This window comes from Papaver somniferum, chromosome 1, assembly GCF_003573695.1.
Source record: "Papaver somniferum cultivar HN1 chromosome 1, ASM357369v1, whole genome shotgun sequence".
In the NCBI taxonomy this organism is placed as follows: Eukaryota; Viridiplantae; Streptophyta; class Magnoliopsida; order Ranunculales; family Papaveraceae; genus Papaver; species Papaver somniferum.
Window position 1 is genome coordinate 177,046,793 of NC_039358.1, and position 17,003 is coordinate 177,063,795.

The 17,003-nt window shown below is 37.3% G+C and overlaps 1 long non-coding RNA gene across 1 annotated transcript; it reads left to right on the plus strand.

The window, feature by feature from the left end:
- Positions 1-572: 572 nt before the first annotated feature.
- LOC113334258 lies at positions 573-1,629 on the plus strand. Its single transcript, XR_003352695.1, has 3 exons — positions 573-703; positions 852-999; positions 1,413-1,629. It is a non-coding gene; the product is annotated as an uncharacterized LOC113334258 (long non-coding RNA).
- The last annotated feature ends 15,374 nt before the right edge of the window (positions 1,630-17,003 follow it).

Genomic DNA, 17,003 nt, shown 5'->3' on the forward strand with positions numbered 1-17,003 from the left:
ATACATGGTTAATGTTTGTATTCCTATCAGTGTAGTTGATCGAAGTCTCTCTTAAACACCAGATTTTCTTCCAGCGTTTGTGTAAGTTTTTTGGTTCTTGTTTTGATTAGTTGGAAGATGGTTAATGTTTTTACTCCCATCAGTGTATGCATATATTTTTAACTTAATGGGTAAATTGTATCTAGTTTTTTCTATCTAGAGATGAACTCATTCGCTCACGTTGGATGTCTAAATTCTTGAAAATGAAGATGATGAATTCTTACGTGTAAAATTCTACTCAACTGTGTGGAGTTTTCTTTAGGTTTTCTAGTTGTGGAAGTCCTTAATGTATGATCAGGTGCTTAAGTTGTAGAATTCATGTACCAACAACTTGAGATTTCAATGTTTTCTTACACTAAGTTAACTGAATTATTAAATCGTGATAGTTACTTAGCTTTGTATTTTTTTTAGCTTCAGCTGCTTAGTGATCATGAAGGAGAGGTGCTCAAAGTGGTAGATTTCAGGTCCAATTCTATCATACTCTTGTGTCTGCAGAAATATTTTCTTATTTGTTACAATATTATCTGGAGGTGAATCTGAGGAGATGTCAAAAGTCATTCTTGCAACAAACAAAATTGATCCTGCTTTGCTAAAGCCTGGACGAATAGGTTGGGAGATCGAGTTCCCTCTTCCTGTCACCAAAACAAGGAGACGCATTTACCAGGTACTTGTTCTCATTCATAAACTGCCACATTTGTATTTTGTGCCCAAATAACATAATGTTTTGTTAATTGTGTTGTCTTAATGCAATATGGATTCTTGTGCAGTCTGCATTCTTCGTGATTGTGTTTTAATTGTTTTCGTGTTTGTAGAACACAGATCCACACTTCATGCATGCCATTGGCCTATGATGTGAACCTAGAATAGTTTGTGAAGATTAAGGATGAATTCTCTGGAGCTGATATCAAGGTTATGTTTACTGAGGCCGGTTTGCTTTCTTTAGAGGAACACCATATGAAGGTAAAAATTTAGTTGAATAGATTGTTATGTTGGATCATGCGCTGACTGTATTTTATCGGAACATGAAGATCGACCCACTGGCATACACACCTAAATACTGATCTCCAACCGCTGTTTGCACATCTGTGTTATAACTGTTGTTAAATTTTGCAGAATGGAAAATTAGGTTTCCAACTACTTTGCCTTTATTTATTCAGTTCTGACTCCAATGGGTTATGAAGGGTACTCATAAGTAACCCCTTCACTACTTGGCAGTGTCAGCGGCGTTGTAAGTTCCTTCATACTACTTTCTTTCAATACATGAGCTCAAACTAAAGGCCAATAACTTAAGACTTCAGACGTATGGTTAGGGATTTCGTCATTTTCTGATCTTGGTTCATCACTGAATAATAAGTATTTTGTTGTTATTGCAGGAAATTTCTTTGTTCTTACTTGTATCATACTACATTTTCTAGAATAATGCACCGATTGCTGCTGTTTGTTCCCTATTTTTGTATATTGGATGGTACCAGGTATGAAAGACTTTGTGTTCATTGATGCACGATATTTTGGCTATACTAAATTCAGAGGAGAGTATAAATTTCTATTGTTTCTCCTAGTGATATTTGGGCTGTTGATCAGTTTTTACAAATTGAAAGAAGCATGAAGAAAACCTTTTCTACCTGGTAATGTCAAAGCTTTGTATATTCTTTAGTATAGTTGGTAGTGACATCGTATTCTACCTTGTTATATAATGACATGATACTCTACATGGTTCTGATTTTTCAATTTCAGCCAAATGATATCAGTAAACTGTCAGTGATATCTTGGTGTTCTGGTGCTGAAGCCTGCAGGTTGTAACTTAGCTTGGAACTAAGTGTTGGTCACTGCAAAGGGAAGATAGATTAGAAGCATCTGTAGTCGTAAAGTGATAAGAAGATCGATGAGAAGAGGAAACTCCGCTAAAAGGTGTATGTGTGCAAGGCAAATGTTCAAGTTTGAAGGACTTTAAAATTGTGTAACAGTGTTTAAAATTGCTTCATAGTCAGTGGATTCTGGACGCTTAAGTTACTGATTTGGGATAACAACTACAATCATATGTAGCTTCATGAAGTATATAATAACTAAATTTCCTGAAATTGCCATTCGATTTTTTTTATTTTTTTTATAATAATTATATAATTTGAGACGTTTATATATGTTGTTAAATTATTCTACATGTTGCTTTACTAACATATATATTCGTCGCTAATTAAATTAAGAGACTCTTATATGTGTCGCTTTAATAAATTAAGGGACACTATAAGTGTCACTTCAAACGTCTCAAACGATTCCGGACGCACGATGTGAGACACTTATACGTGTCTCTTAAATTCTAAGCAACACCTATAAATGTCCCAAATCGTTGATTTGGTGTACTTGTTGAGAATGTGGAGGAAAAGGAGCTGGAAGTGTGTTCGCATGAACCTGATGGTGAGGACGTAGATTTTTTAGCTAGTTGGGAAGTTAAAAGAAGGGCTAGGGAGGCTGCAAAGCATTTGGAGGATTCGGGGAAGGACTCTAGCCGTAGACAATCCAAGAAAGAAAACACGGAAAGCATAAACAAAATAAACTTGGTTTCTGTACGTGAAAGGGATTTATAAAATCCTAGGATTTTAAAGTTTGGTCGGACTCTTGTTCCGGCAGTAAGAAGGATACAGACTCGGGCTTGCACGTAGGGAGAAGTGGGCTTGAAAATATGGATAGGGGAGCACAGCCCAAGGATGTTGATAAAGGGATAGAAGACACTTTGGTGCCTATGGTAAATGCTAATACTTCTATTCAGTTAATTAAAGAAGAATATGAGGTTCTTTGTACAATAATTTTTTTTTGATATTCAACAAAAGTTTTTGAAGGATTTATCTTTTCGAAAGAAGTATGTCAAGAAAATACAAGATCAATCAAAAAGAATGAGGACTCCAAAGAAGAAAACTAAGAATCAATTAGTGCTAGTGGCACTAAATTAACAAAGGAGGAGGAGGATACACTTGATCTCATTTATGATGAGAATTTCAGAAAACATTTTATAGAAAATGACTCTTTCAAAGAGGAGTGTATGCTGAAAATTAGGAGTTTAGTTTTTTTTTCTTTGATTATGTTTTTTCAGTTATGAGTCTCTGGAGTTTTTTTGGCTTTTATAGAAGTTATTTTATTTTACCACCTGGTTTATGGGTGTGGGTGGCCTTGTGCCTCCTGATTGTAATTGTTGTAATTACGTTTTTTGCTTAATAAACTGTTGGACTTAGCAAAAAAAATTATTTATTTCATATTTTTTTCGTGAAGAATTTTTTACAACAAACATTCAAATTCAACATTTATTTGTTACAAGTTGATGTCCCACGAATTACGATATTTGTTACAGTAAATGAATTCCCGGAAAAAGTTTTAGCAACTTTTATTGTCTCTTCTGATTTATCTTGGGTTAGACGAAATGAATTATACAACAATAAAAAACTAAAAAAGTTGAGCCGTAGAGGTATAACCATAGAGTTCTCTTCATAGTTCGCCTTGCAGCTCTTACTATAACTTAAAGATATTGCTTTAGCTTGGGTAAAGATCTTACATAAACTACTGAAAGAGAGTTTAATACTTTGTCCAAGACTTAATTGCTCTAGCTATTTCGAAGTGGCTCCGGAAGTCAATATCAATGGCCAAGCGTTAAGACACTCCAGTTTCAAGGTGAATGGCCACACCAATAAATTCATGATCACTTTCACAAAAATAGAGAAACAAGTGAGGAATATACCGAATGGTAACAACAAGGTCTAGAAAGACTGGCGATGGATAACATGGATATTTAAAACATAAATAAAAAAAAAAACAGTACCGATTAAGAAAAGTTGTAACTCAACATTCTTCCAAAAATAAACCAGATCTATGAGACCCTGTGAAATCACTTTCCCAAAACCAAGCTGGAAACTTGAAGCATAGAGAAACTGAAGTAGTGTTGCTTATTTCACTCTATTAAGCTGGTGCACAAACAGTTATGAATATGTTTGTAAAAAGTTTAACCGTTTTTTTTCTTCATGTAACAATATGTTGAAGCTTCTCTTCCATATTAAATAGGCTTATTATGGACTAAACTATTTTTGAAAATATAAAAGTGAACTTAGACATTATTTATTATTAAATTAGCAAACCCTTATATTTATAACCGTGGACAAAAATTAATTGATCATCATGAAAGGTTGAGCCAGAGATGTAGTCCAGCTGATACCTAGAGACAGAGAAAAAAATAATTGCCAAGGGTAACTAAACTTTAAATCAAGAGCTCATGGAAAGTAAGACCTATAATAATGTTGAACTTCTTGGAAAGTAAGATGATGTAGCGTTTTTAGACAAAACATAAAACACTTCTAGCATGAATATCTTGGGTTCTTAATTAAGAGCCTTGATATTCAGATGATAAAAAGGAATTGGAGAACTTCTTGCAGGATCTAGAGCAACAAAATAACATCAAGGGTTGGAGATGACTTAAACCGTTTGAGTCATTTGAATATAAAAAAACACTGTAATGCACAACTAGAAAACAGAAACAGTAAACTAAGGTAATTGACAAAGATAAACGATGAGAACTCTAGATTGAAGCAATAAAAATGAAGATAAGGAGTTTCTAGGATAAACCTAACTCACTTGTATAATCAATAGATTATAATCGTATGAAAATATAATAAAAGTCTTCCCTCTATGGACGCCATAGCAACCTATTTATACTAGAAAGAAAAATACTAGAAAGAAACCTAAATAGGGAAAACTAATACTTGGAAAGAGATGCCCTTTCTTAAGAGACAAACTAGCAAAACGTATCCTAAAATAAAGAAACTCTACAGAGACATATTATGCCCCTACATCAACCACCCAATCTTGAAAATAAGCTCGGCTCCGACGAGAATGCTGCGGCGGCTTCAGCATATACTTGGGGGTGACGCCGTTTCAGTTCTTCTTCTGTTATCCATGTACTACTCTTAGCTATTTTTCCTAGCCATTTTACTAAGAACTGTCGATACGGATTTCCACGTCGGGATCTTGTTTCCTTCACGTCAAGTACCTCTTGAATCACATCAGGTGGGTTGTTGGTCAAATTCTGTTGCACCGGCTGCTGATCACCTGATGTATCACCATCATCTCCATCGAACCCATAGTAATCATACAAATCAGCAACATTGAAAACGAGACTTATTTGTAAGTCATCAGGTAACTCGAGAACATAAGCATTGGAACTGATCTTCTTCACTATCTTATATGGACCTATCTTCCTTGAAGCCAACTTATGATATCTGCCCCTAGGAAACCTTTCTTTTCGCATGAACACCATCACCATCTCATCCTCCTGAAATTCTTTATGCTTGCGATTAGCATTAGCTGCATTCATGTAGTGTTCGTTACTCTTGTTAATAGTTGCTCTCACATCTTGGTGTATACTCTTTATATGGTCAGCATAAGCTTCACCTTCGCTGCAGATTTGGGTATCCAACGGAAGAGGTACTAGGTCTACAACATGTTGCGGATGAAAACCATATGCTACCTCAAAAGGTGTTCTCTTAGTCGTACGACTAACTGAGTTGTTATATGCAAACTCAGCTTGAGATAAAACCTGATCCCAACTCTTAATATGATCTCCCACTAAGCTTCTTAGTAAATTTCCCAAGCTCTGGTTCACTACTTCCGCCTGTCCATCAGTTTGAGGGTGGGCAATTGTAGAATAACATAAATCAGTTCCTAACTTCTTCCATAGAGTCCTCCAAAAATGAACCAGAAACTTGACATCACGATCAGACACAATAGAAGAAGGGACTCCATGTAAACGTACCACCTCTTTAAAGAAAAGAGACGCAATATTGGAAGCATCAGCAGTCTTAGAGCAAGGAATAAAGTGAGCCATCTTATAGAATCTATCTACCACAACAAAGATTGAATCGTGTTGTCTTGAAGTCTTCGGCAATCCTAGCACAAAATCCATACTAAGGTGTACCCAAGGAGAGTATGGAACTGGCAATAGAGTATACAATCCAGTATTTTGGACCACCCCTTTGTGAATTGGCATACTCGACACCTCTTGATCAATCTTTCAACATCCTTGTCCATTGAAGGACAATAATAACGGCTCTTTACAGCTTTTAGGGTCTTGTCTCGTCCCCAATGTCCTTATAACCCTACACCATGAATCTCTCGGACAATATTCTCTCTTAAGGAACCAACAGGAATGCATAAACGTTTTCCACGAAAGATATAGTCATCATGAAGTACAAAAGGTATACTTGATGTTGTTGGAGACGTACTTAGCTGTTGTACTACCAGACCAAAATAAGGGTCAGCAACATACTGATCCTTAATCACCTCAAAACCGACTACACGAGCCTGCATTGATGTCACCTGAAAAAGCGGGGGTCTAACAACACCACCCAATATTTCGCTTAGCAATCTGTATGGACTAACTCTGAAATACTTTGCTAGAGAATCAACTAAACAGTCAAACTCAATAAAGATAAAAGTATCTCAAGGAGTAAATATCTCTCTCTTGATTTTATTTTTACTCAAGCTAAAAACAATAGCGAGTCTTTATCAAATACAAGGAATAACTTGGATGGTACTGTAGATGGGGAAAACGATTTGCTGGTTTTTACGGAATTGAGGAGACGTCCGTGTGAAGACTCCTTGAACCGAGAGAAATGTTGAACCTCACACAGATGCACTGCAAGAAGGGAGTGCTTTAAGTTCGAGAGACCAATCTGTAGGACTCTGGTCTAAACCAAGAACAATGGTCGTTCCAGAGTCAATTCAGTCACAAGAGAGGATGGGTTGATCTGTAGGAGGGAAGCCGAGAAACGTGTGGGATCAATGGTGATCTGAGATTGTAGGCGTGTTGTGAATTCAGCGTAAGAACGCTCTGAATGATTGAATCTTACTCAATTGAGAGTGATTGCTCAGACGATGAGTTCGTGTAGACGAAAGATTGTCTGTATGAACTTGCCGAGAAATTGCTTGTCTAGACGAATGTTCGAGTACTCGAATCTTGTCCCTTCAATCATGATTCAAATGTCTTTTTATATTACTAAACTAATAACACCATGATCCCATGAAGTGTGACAGTTGCTGGAATCAGAGAGTGGGGAAGTGGGAAATCGTGTTAAAACCAGTTGCTCATCATGAGGAGACTTGGTTAATTTTCCACCCACTACTTTGCTGACTCTTCCAACTGATTGCACGACTTGCTCACATTCTCGTCGTGGGTGAACACACGTGCCGTAGACCGCCAGACCAAAACCCTAGTTAATATCCCCCCATGTGACACGATTGATATCTCGTGATTGTGGAGTCACTTGCTGACTTTATGGGACGATGAGTCCATGTATTGCTGAGTTGAACATGATTTACAAATGTTCTGAAACTCATGAATTAAATATGTCTGCTGAGACGAGGTACTATTATGTTGATTACCTAAGACGAGAAAACTGTGTTGCTGAATTGTTGAATATTGATAGTTGAACCAATATTCTTGAATATGAGCAAAAATTGCTGGTTCGAGCAAATATTGCTAATTCGAGCAAATATTGCCGGTTTGAGCGAATATTGCTCATTTGATGAATTGTTGGTAGCAAGACCAAATAAAATATTAATTTAAGATACTGAATGCTGGGTCGAGTATAATAAATAAAAATGTTGATCATGGAATCAACATAAAATTATCAGTTTTTTAATCTGCTCAGAATCATGTTTTTGCAGAGCCCTGGATTCAAAAACCTTAATTTTAATGAAATGATGATTTATTTAAAATCAACCGCCAAGTGAAGCAGGGACCGGCTACATGGGATGATGACTCCACCAAGTAACGCCCAGATGCTCGAATTAGCAAATACCAAAGTCTCTTGAGGACCAGTTGGTGAAAAAATGATTAAATGCTGGTTTAATCATTTATTAAAATAATGCTCGTGTGAGCGACAAATAACAAAACCTAGCCATGAAAAAGATGAGGCACCAACCAAGAGGTCAGGGGACCGTCTCTTGGTGGCCGTGGGACCAATTGATGGTCGTTTGAGAAAACCCCTAATTGTTTGGAAAGAGTTTGAACCTAATATGAGCAATTGAGCAAATTAGATTAAAATCATTAAAACGTGTGGGACCGGCTGTTTGCAAGCCTTAGGGTCACCCTTGGTCGGTCAAGGGGATGTGTCCATGTCACCATAGTGTCTGTGTCTCAGTCCTGAGAGTTCCAATATTTTCCGATGCACGTTTTAGCAACATTTTGAGAAAATATGCAGAATCCAGGGTTTTGCTGAAACTAGGAAAAATACATAAGATGATGAAAAATAATAAATAAAACATGGAATTGCAAGGTGCGGGACCGTCCACGGCTAGGGAATGGAAGGACGGATGACAAGCACGGTCCCACACTTTTCCCAGTTTTATGTAATTTGGCGTATTTTCTCTGAATTGAGGGAAATCCCATGAAACCGGAGTGTTTTATGAAATTAGGGAACTTCCATGAGATGAGAGAAATAAAATAATAATAAAATAGGGAATGATGGAGTGTGGGACCGGCAATGGCCAAGGCATGGCCGACCGGCCAACGAGCACGGTCCCAGGGCACTCTTCCCAATTTTATGTAATTTTCATGATTTTAGAGAATTTTCATAAAATCAGAGAGATTTGTTGAAACCAAGGTATTTTGTTGAAATTAGGGAGTTTTCATGGAATGAGGAAAAAAAAACAAATAACAATAATAAAATAAGAGGCGTGTGGGACCGGCTAGGGCATAACCGGCCGGCTAGGGCATAACCGGCCGGCTAGGGCATAACCGGCCGGCTAGGGCCCGGTCCCACGAGTTTTCTTAATTTTATAATATTTTTCATGGGTTTAGGGAAAATTCATGAAATCGGGGAATTTTCATGGTTTGAGAGAAATAATAAAAATAATGGGTTCGTGAGGTGTGGGACCGGCCATGGCTAGGGCATGGCCAACCGGCTGGTGCTCGGTCCCATGACACCTTTCCCTAATTTTATTATTTTCTTGACATAAAGAAATATCATGAGATTAAAGAACTTCCTTGAATCGAAGAAGATTTGCTCGAACGAGAGAATTTTCATGAGATCAGGGAAAAATAATAAAATATAAAATTGGGCGTGGGACTGGTCACGCATGACCGGCCGGCTGGTGAGCCCAGTCCCTGGCGCCTTTGCTAATATTTTATTATTATTATTTTTGCTTCCTATTTTGCATAGGTTCATCGTTCATTCGTATTTTTGAAATGCTCGTTTGCGCATTCAAATGCTGGTTTGTGCATTATTGCTAAGTACACTTGCACCATTTTAGTCAGGGCTTATTCGATGCTCATATGCCTGTTTCGTTGAATATTTATCACTAACCCGTGGAATTCTGCTGGGAAGAACCACGAATTGAAATGACGAAATATAACGGAGAATTGTAGAATATTGCTGGATATTCAGGTGATTAGAGATAATTAACTGATGGCTCTATACTAGCAGGGCTTCCTATCTAGGAGCATTAATTATCTGAGAGTTTGAGCAATATGAACTTGCTGGAGTATCATATTTTTCCTATATAGTCAGGGAAAACCTGGTTGCATCCTGAAGACGTTGTCGCTTTATACTAGCAGGCATGCTGTCTAGGAGCCATCTAATCTTTCGATTATATATAGAAATAATTACTGAAATTGCTCAGTATTCATGAGATGTGCCATGGCCTCAGCTGGGAGACTACACATCTACAGATACTCTGAGAGACAGCCTTCTCGGTCAGAGATTTTATGGGATGAGCATTCACGCTTTGTTGAGAGACATGAGTCTCAATACTCATCCGATTGCTGATTAAGATTTTTTTTGATTGTCGTTGTAATTGTAGTAAATAGGGATTCGAACTCTAAGACTTTTTAAGATTAATTTTAAAGGAATAAAATAGAGAGTTACTAGGTCTAGGATTTGGCCAAACTCATATCAAGAGGTTCAATTATTCATTCTCAAACAATTATCGCTCAATAAATAAAACAATATTGACTCTTATTTTTTCCAAGGTAGATTCTCCAAACATTAGTTATAAATCGTAAGCATGGGACATCAAACATCTAAGCAAGCATGACCCATCTAATAAAATGATAACTAATTTTTTCAAATCATATTTAAATTAAAATTAATGCAAAAGTCTTATAAAGAATTAAATAATTTTACCCATGTATGAAATTCGTCTTCCTCCGTCGACCCAGTGTTGGGGTTTAGCTTCTCATGATAAATACAAACTCAAAAATATAATTTATAGCTCAAATGGTGTTTTTATTAAAGAAAATTAGTAATACAATGAATCTGCAACGCCGTGTCGGCGTTACAAAAATCACTGTTACAATAGATGTTGCAAATACAAATTAAGCGTGCCAGATAGACTGTTACAAGTACTATGAATAAACGACAGTTTCTTGCGACAATCCGTAGGCGTCAAAGCTCTTCTTCTTCTTCTTCTTCTTCTTCTTCTTCTTCTCTCTGCAGCAGCAGAGAAGTTGCTATGCAACTCTCTATTTTCTTCCCCAGACTCTGTTGATATGATAAATATATGGATCCTAGGAGAATATCCTCTCTTAACTGCACTTAACTTCTATATTAAACTCACCAGAAACCCAACCATAAACCCGAAGACATTTCTTCCCTCTTTTATAAAAATCGTGTATATATCTTTCCTTCTTCGGAATTATGCACCTTACCAATCCTGTCATGCCGCTATAACTTCATCCAAATCCATTTGCACGAATAAATCTGCAACAAAATCTTCCACAATTACTCAACAGAATCTATGAAATATCTTCATCCTCAATTTCTTCTAACCGGTGATAATTTCCTTCCTTTCTCGATTCAAATGCAATTACCACCCCTGTTTACTCGAAACAGGATGGTATCTATCCATATCCGAGAGTAAATCCCCACAATATCTCCTCAAATCAATCCCAAAAATATTCGCAGAAACAGATTCATTTTTCCCGCCAAAACCTTGTGTTCTTGGTGATGAAGAAGGGTGCCCCGTAACAATTTGAAGGGTACACATAGCGGTGGGGTGTATATAACAAATCAGGTAGCCCCTTAGCCAGTGGAGTGCCCCAGAGTAATAGGTTACCCCTTATCCAGAATTGTGAGTTCGAATAACAAGTATCCCCTGGGGTCCAAAAACCACTTTTCGAGCAACTTTTCCATAAGAGCTTATTTCCTTGAAAAGACTTAAAACAATATTATTAGTGATAAAATGAGTCCTAGCTCATGTAATTATGGGTGAAAATGTGTCGCACTTGCATGTTCATCAAATTCCCCCACACTTACATTTTGCTAGTCCTCGAGCAAAACATAAGAATTGACCCGCTACACAGCTGGTCATAAAATAAGAGAGAGAAGACCCGCTACACAGCTGATCATAATTTATTTATTTTTGTAGACCCGCTACACAGCTGGTCATAATATGCAAGAAATTCCTGAAACAGAAAAATAAAACGTTAACCACTCCCCCACACTTAAACGTTACATTGTCCTCAATGTAATTGAGTCATCCAATGCAAAACTTAAGATGGGAAATCCATAAAATGCAAAAAAGTAAACGAAAATATAAAAATAAAAATACACCTACTGGAATGTACAAAAAAGATCCCCATATACTAATAACTTGAAAACTTGGGGATCGACCCAAAATACAATATTTACAAACGACAGCTTCACACTTATGTCATGAAAACGCGGCGATGCTGAAACTATCAAAAACCAAGATTTACCCCTAAACCAAGTTTTTACTGCACAAGGAAGTGCGTAAAGAACAAAATATGGGGATTCTATTGAGACTGGGGAATTATCAATCGGCTCATGCACTGTATCAGGAATAGGCAAGTCCTCTGGGTATTTAGATGCAAAGTAATCCAACAAAAATTTTGAAGCACATAATTCTAACCCTAAATTAGGTAACTTTTGGAAGTCTAGGGGACTAGAAACAACCTCTAAGTTGGGTGAAAGATCTTGCGAGATAGATTCTTCTAATAAATTAGACAAATCATCTACACAATCATTCACAGGGTCATCTAAAAATTCTGTCTCGATCAGAGAGTCACTACAGTCATCATCATCATTAAATAATTTTTGGCATTCCAGAATTCTCAATCTTAGTTCCAAGCTAAGTGGTGTGTGTTTATAATACTTCTCATATATCTCTAGAGGGGATTCTTCACTTACCACATGTGGATAAAAAACTCCATACCGTTGCCTACGCTTATATTCAGCAAGCGTCATCTCAGATGAGGTTTCCTGATAATTTGACTTTCTACGCTTATACTCCGCCAGCGTCATCGTAGGTGACGTCTCCTCAGAAGAAGGCATCATCCTCAAAAAGTCCCTGAAAATAAATACAAAAAGAAACGCATAAAAAGGAAAAAGAAAATCTAAAGAAAATACTATAAAAACTAAAAAAAAAAAAAACTAAAAATTAATCTAAAAACAAATCCGCGTCGGCGGCGCCAAAATGATTAAGATTTTTTTTGATTGTCGTTGTAATTGTATTAAATAGGGATTCGAACTCTAAGACTTGTTAAGATTAATTTTAAAGGAATAAAATAGAGAGTTACTAGGTCTAGGATTCGGCCAAACTCATATCAAGAGGTTCAATTATTCATTCTCAAACAATTATCGCTCAATAAATAAAACAATATTGACTCTTATTTTTTCCAAGGTAGATTCTCCAAACATTAGTTATAAATCGTAAGCATGGGACATCAAACATCTAAGCAAGCATGACCCATCTAATAAAATGATAACTAATTTTTTCAAATCATATTTCAATTAAAATTAATGCAAAAGTCTTATAAAGAATTAAATAATTTTACCCATGTATGAAATTCGTCTTCCTCCGTCGACCCAGTGTTGGGGTTTAGCTTCTCATGATAAATACAAACTCAAAAATATAATTTATAGCTCAAATGGTGTTTTTATTAAAGAAAACTAATAATACAATGAATCTGCAACGCTGTGTCGGCGTTACAGAAATCACTATTACAATAGATGTTGCAAATACAAATTAAGCGTGCCAGACATACTGTTACAAGTACTGTCAATAAACGACAGTTTCTTGCGACAGTCCGTAGGCGTCAAAGCTCTTCTTCTTCTTCTCTCTGCAGCAGTAGAGAAGTTGCTATGCAACTCTCTATTTTCTTCCCCAGACTCTGTTGATATGATAAATATATGGATCCTAGGAGAATATCCTCTCTTAACTGCACTTAACTTCTGTATTAAACTCACCAGAAACCCAACCATAAACCCGAAGATATTTCTTCCCTCTTTTATAAAAATCGTGTATATATCTTTCCTTCTTCGGAATTATGCACCTTACCAATCCTGTCATGCCGCTATAACTTCATCCAAATCCATTTGCACGAATAAATCACACAAAATCTTACCAAAAATCTGCAACAAAATCTTCCACAATAACTCAACAGAATCTATGAAATATCTTCATCCTCAATTTCTTCTAACTGGTGATAATTTCCTTCCTTTATCGATTCAAATGCAATTACCACCCCTGTTTACTCGAAACAGGATGGTATCTATCCATATCCGAGAGTAAATCCCCACAATATCTCCTCAAATCAATCCCAAAAATATTCGCAGAAACAGATTCATTTTTCCCGCCAAAACCTTGTGTTCTTGGTGATGAAGAAGGGTGCCCCGTAACAATTTGAAGGGTGCACATAGCGGTGGGGTGTATATAACAAATCAGGTAGCCCCTTAGCCAGTGAAGTGCCCCATAGTAATAGGTTACCCCTTATCCAAAATTGTGAGTTCGAATAACAAGTGTCCTCTGGGGTCCAAAAACCACTTTTCGAGCAACTTTTCCATAAGAGCTTATTTCCTTGAAAAGACTTAAAACAATATTATTAGTGATAAAATGGGTCCTAGATCATGTAATTATGGGTGAAAATGCGTCGCACTTGCGTGTTCATCAATTATCGGATCCGGAGTATGCATAATTATGATTTAACGATTTTGCCCTTGTCGAAAATCCACCACTACATTAAGTCCCCTGCTTAGTGAGGAACAGTCATGTTCCTCAGTCAGCATTGAATGGTGATTTTCCAGGTACAGACAAAAATAAGTAATTGAACTTAGTCATAAGATAAGATGTTACCGGATTTCGACCGAATGAGCAAACCACGGTTTGAGCGAAAAACCCAGTGGCATAATAGAGCGTCATCCGGCGAGCATAAATTGGTGTATAACCGCTGATTCGATGGTGGAACCTCGGTCGGTTTAGGATTCACGGGCCGGGCCCGATAGGGAAATCCTTATGGAATTAGGTTTTGGAAATAAAATTTGGTATAAAAGGGATTAATTCCTTCTTTTTTTTATTTCTTCCCACACGTCCACCAGCTTCATCCCCTTCACATCTTCACGTCGTCAGTAGGGAGAGGAGAAAATTCGCCGGAAGTCGCCGTCGCCTACCGTCCGATCACAGTCCGGCCAACTTCCGACCGGCACGTCAGGTACGCAAATTTATTTATTTTTAAAAGGTTGATGTTTGTTCATGAGTTGTTCATCATAAAATAATATGTGCATATACATACTTTGAATGTGAGTTTTACGAAAAACCCTTGTTTTAGGAACATATGTTCATTCGATCGTTAGTTTAAGAAACTAGCAACAATCCCTAACTTTGAGAGAGATTTTTCTTTGGAAATAGACCTGTGTCCAGTGACAAAATTTTTTTTATGAGCTTTCATGGAAACCAAAACTTTATCTTTAAAAGATGTGAGTTTTCATAAAACCAAAATAAACCTTCGTTTTAAAGAAAAACGCTCGTACGAAGGAAAATAGATGTTTTATATATATGTAGCCGTGACATATTTTATTCACATGAGTTCATTCTCATTAGATAAAAAATTCGAAAATTTACGTGAATAATTGTTTTGTAAATCAAAACGTGGGTTTTGAGTAATCCTCGAAATTATACAACTTATTTATGATGAAATATTGTATTAGTGTAAATTTCGTAGTTCAGTTGTGGATGTTTATACTATGAAAATTGTGTCTATGATTTTATGAAAAATCGGTTTCGAAAATTAATAAAGCTTCGTTCGTTGTTGTAGGTTTCAACCCTTGCGGCACAATCACTATTGTTAGTGGAATTGTAAAGAGGTAAGAGTTAAGAATTACCATTTTTGTAGATGTCTCCATAAGTATCTTGTTGTAAGATTATATGACCTCATCATATTGTCGAAGTTTGCACCTGGTATGAAGATATACTGAAGTAGAATGCTTTGTGCACATTACAGCTACTTCGCAAGAATGTCCGATTCTCAGGAAAATGACACTTGCAGTGATACGTGTATGGACGAGACTTATATTATTGGTGATGAATAAGAAGAAGCACCTGGAATCAAAAATGTTCCCAATATAAATGATGCATTCTTCGCGGTTCAGCAAGACACTGAAAGACGTCTCAGAACTCCAGCATTCCGCCTTTTGATAAATCCCAGAACGGTTATTCAAAAGAAGTTGGTGACTCCTCGAGGAGCAATTCGATTTTGTCTTAAACGAGGACTTTTCCTTGCCTCAATTATAGAATTCAAACTCTCTCGATGACCTTTAGAGAAATTTCTTAGATGTGCAAGACACATGCTGGGTTTTCCTCATGTTAGAGCTATCCGGAGATTTGTACATTTTTCATGATGCACGAGGTATTGTGGCCCTTCTAGCTCGCTGGTGCATTCCAACTTATATATTTATATGCAGCTGGGGAAAGTTTACTATTACCTTGGAAGATGTAGTTGCTTTATTCATCTTCCAATCACAGGTAACTTTCCTGAAGAGCTTTCGACGGAGGACAAAGAAATTTCTAACACCTTAACAGTTGAGGTAGAGAGAATTAACAAGGCTTCTGGCAAAGGCTGTTATGCTCACTGGTTAACACACTTGTGGCCACGAGATGTCCCTCTCGACGAACCTGATAGTATGTTGTCTATTGCTGCTTTCTTGTGTTTATGGCTGTCCAGGGACGTGTTCGAAGACGCCGAAACTTTGCTAAAGCCGTTTGTAATCCCTTTTTCCATTAAGATGGCTCAAGGTGAACAACTTCCCATAGGTAACTTATTATTGGGTTCTTTATACTCTAACCTGGACTCCTTGGTTATAGACTCAAGTGTTTCGAACGGCTTTATGAAGATTGAATGCTATGCCAATACGATGTTTCTCCAGGCCTTGATGTGGGAACGCTTTGCGAAGTATGCACCTATTCCCTGTAGTATCTTGCAAGGGTTGAATGCTGCTGATTCTCGACGTATTTTCCCCGAGAAGGATAATGCTAGGATTATGCGCTGGTCAACAAAACAACCTCAATCCAAGACGCGTTTCATTGATGTTGTAGACGATGAGTCTGAGTTTAACTTCCGTCCCTGGGTGCTGATTCCTCCTCATGTTTCCCAATTGACAACTTTCAATGCTGGAGAAAGCATGGCTTTGAAATCTGGTGCTGACTTGAGCGATGGTGAAAGATCCTTCATGTTGAGCTGCACTCCAGGTTATTTAATAACAACAACATATGGAGACTTTTCGGTGGAGGAATACAACATTGACAGAGAAGCCCGTCAGATGGGTATGGATCAATGCGTTCCAACTTTTCAGAGGAGAAAACCGTCGGTGGAACAGATTAAGACTTGTTTAGACCATACACATGTCGAAGGAAGCTCTTATTGGTTCCCTTGTGCTGACCGAGTTACGTATGTAACTCTAGGTTATATAGATTTATGGAACCAGCAATTTGAACGCTTACATGATTTCGTAAGGGTTAGTCAACCTCTGGTGAAAGAGCCTCCTTCCGCTGATATGATTGCTTCTCGACCCAAATTGAAACACATCTCCGGCGGCCATAAGCGAAATACGTCTCCAGGATGTTCACCAGTATGTATCTTTTGCACATTCTTCGTAAAATTGAAATAATTGCCTTTGATTATCACCTCAATTTCT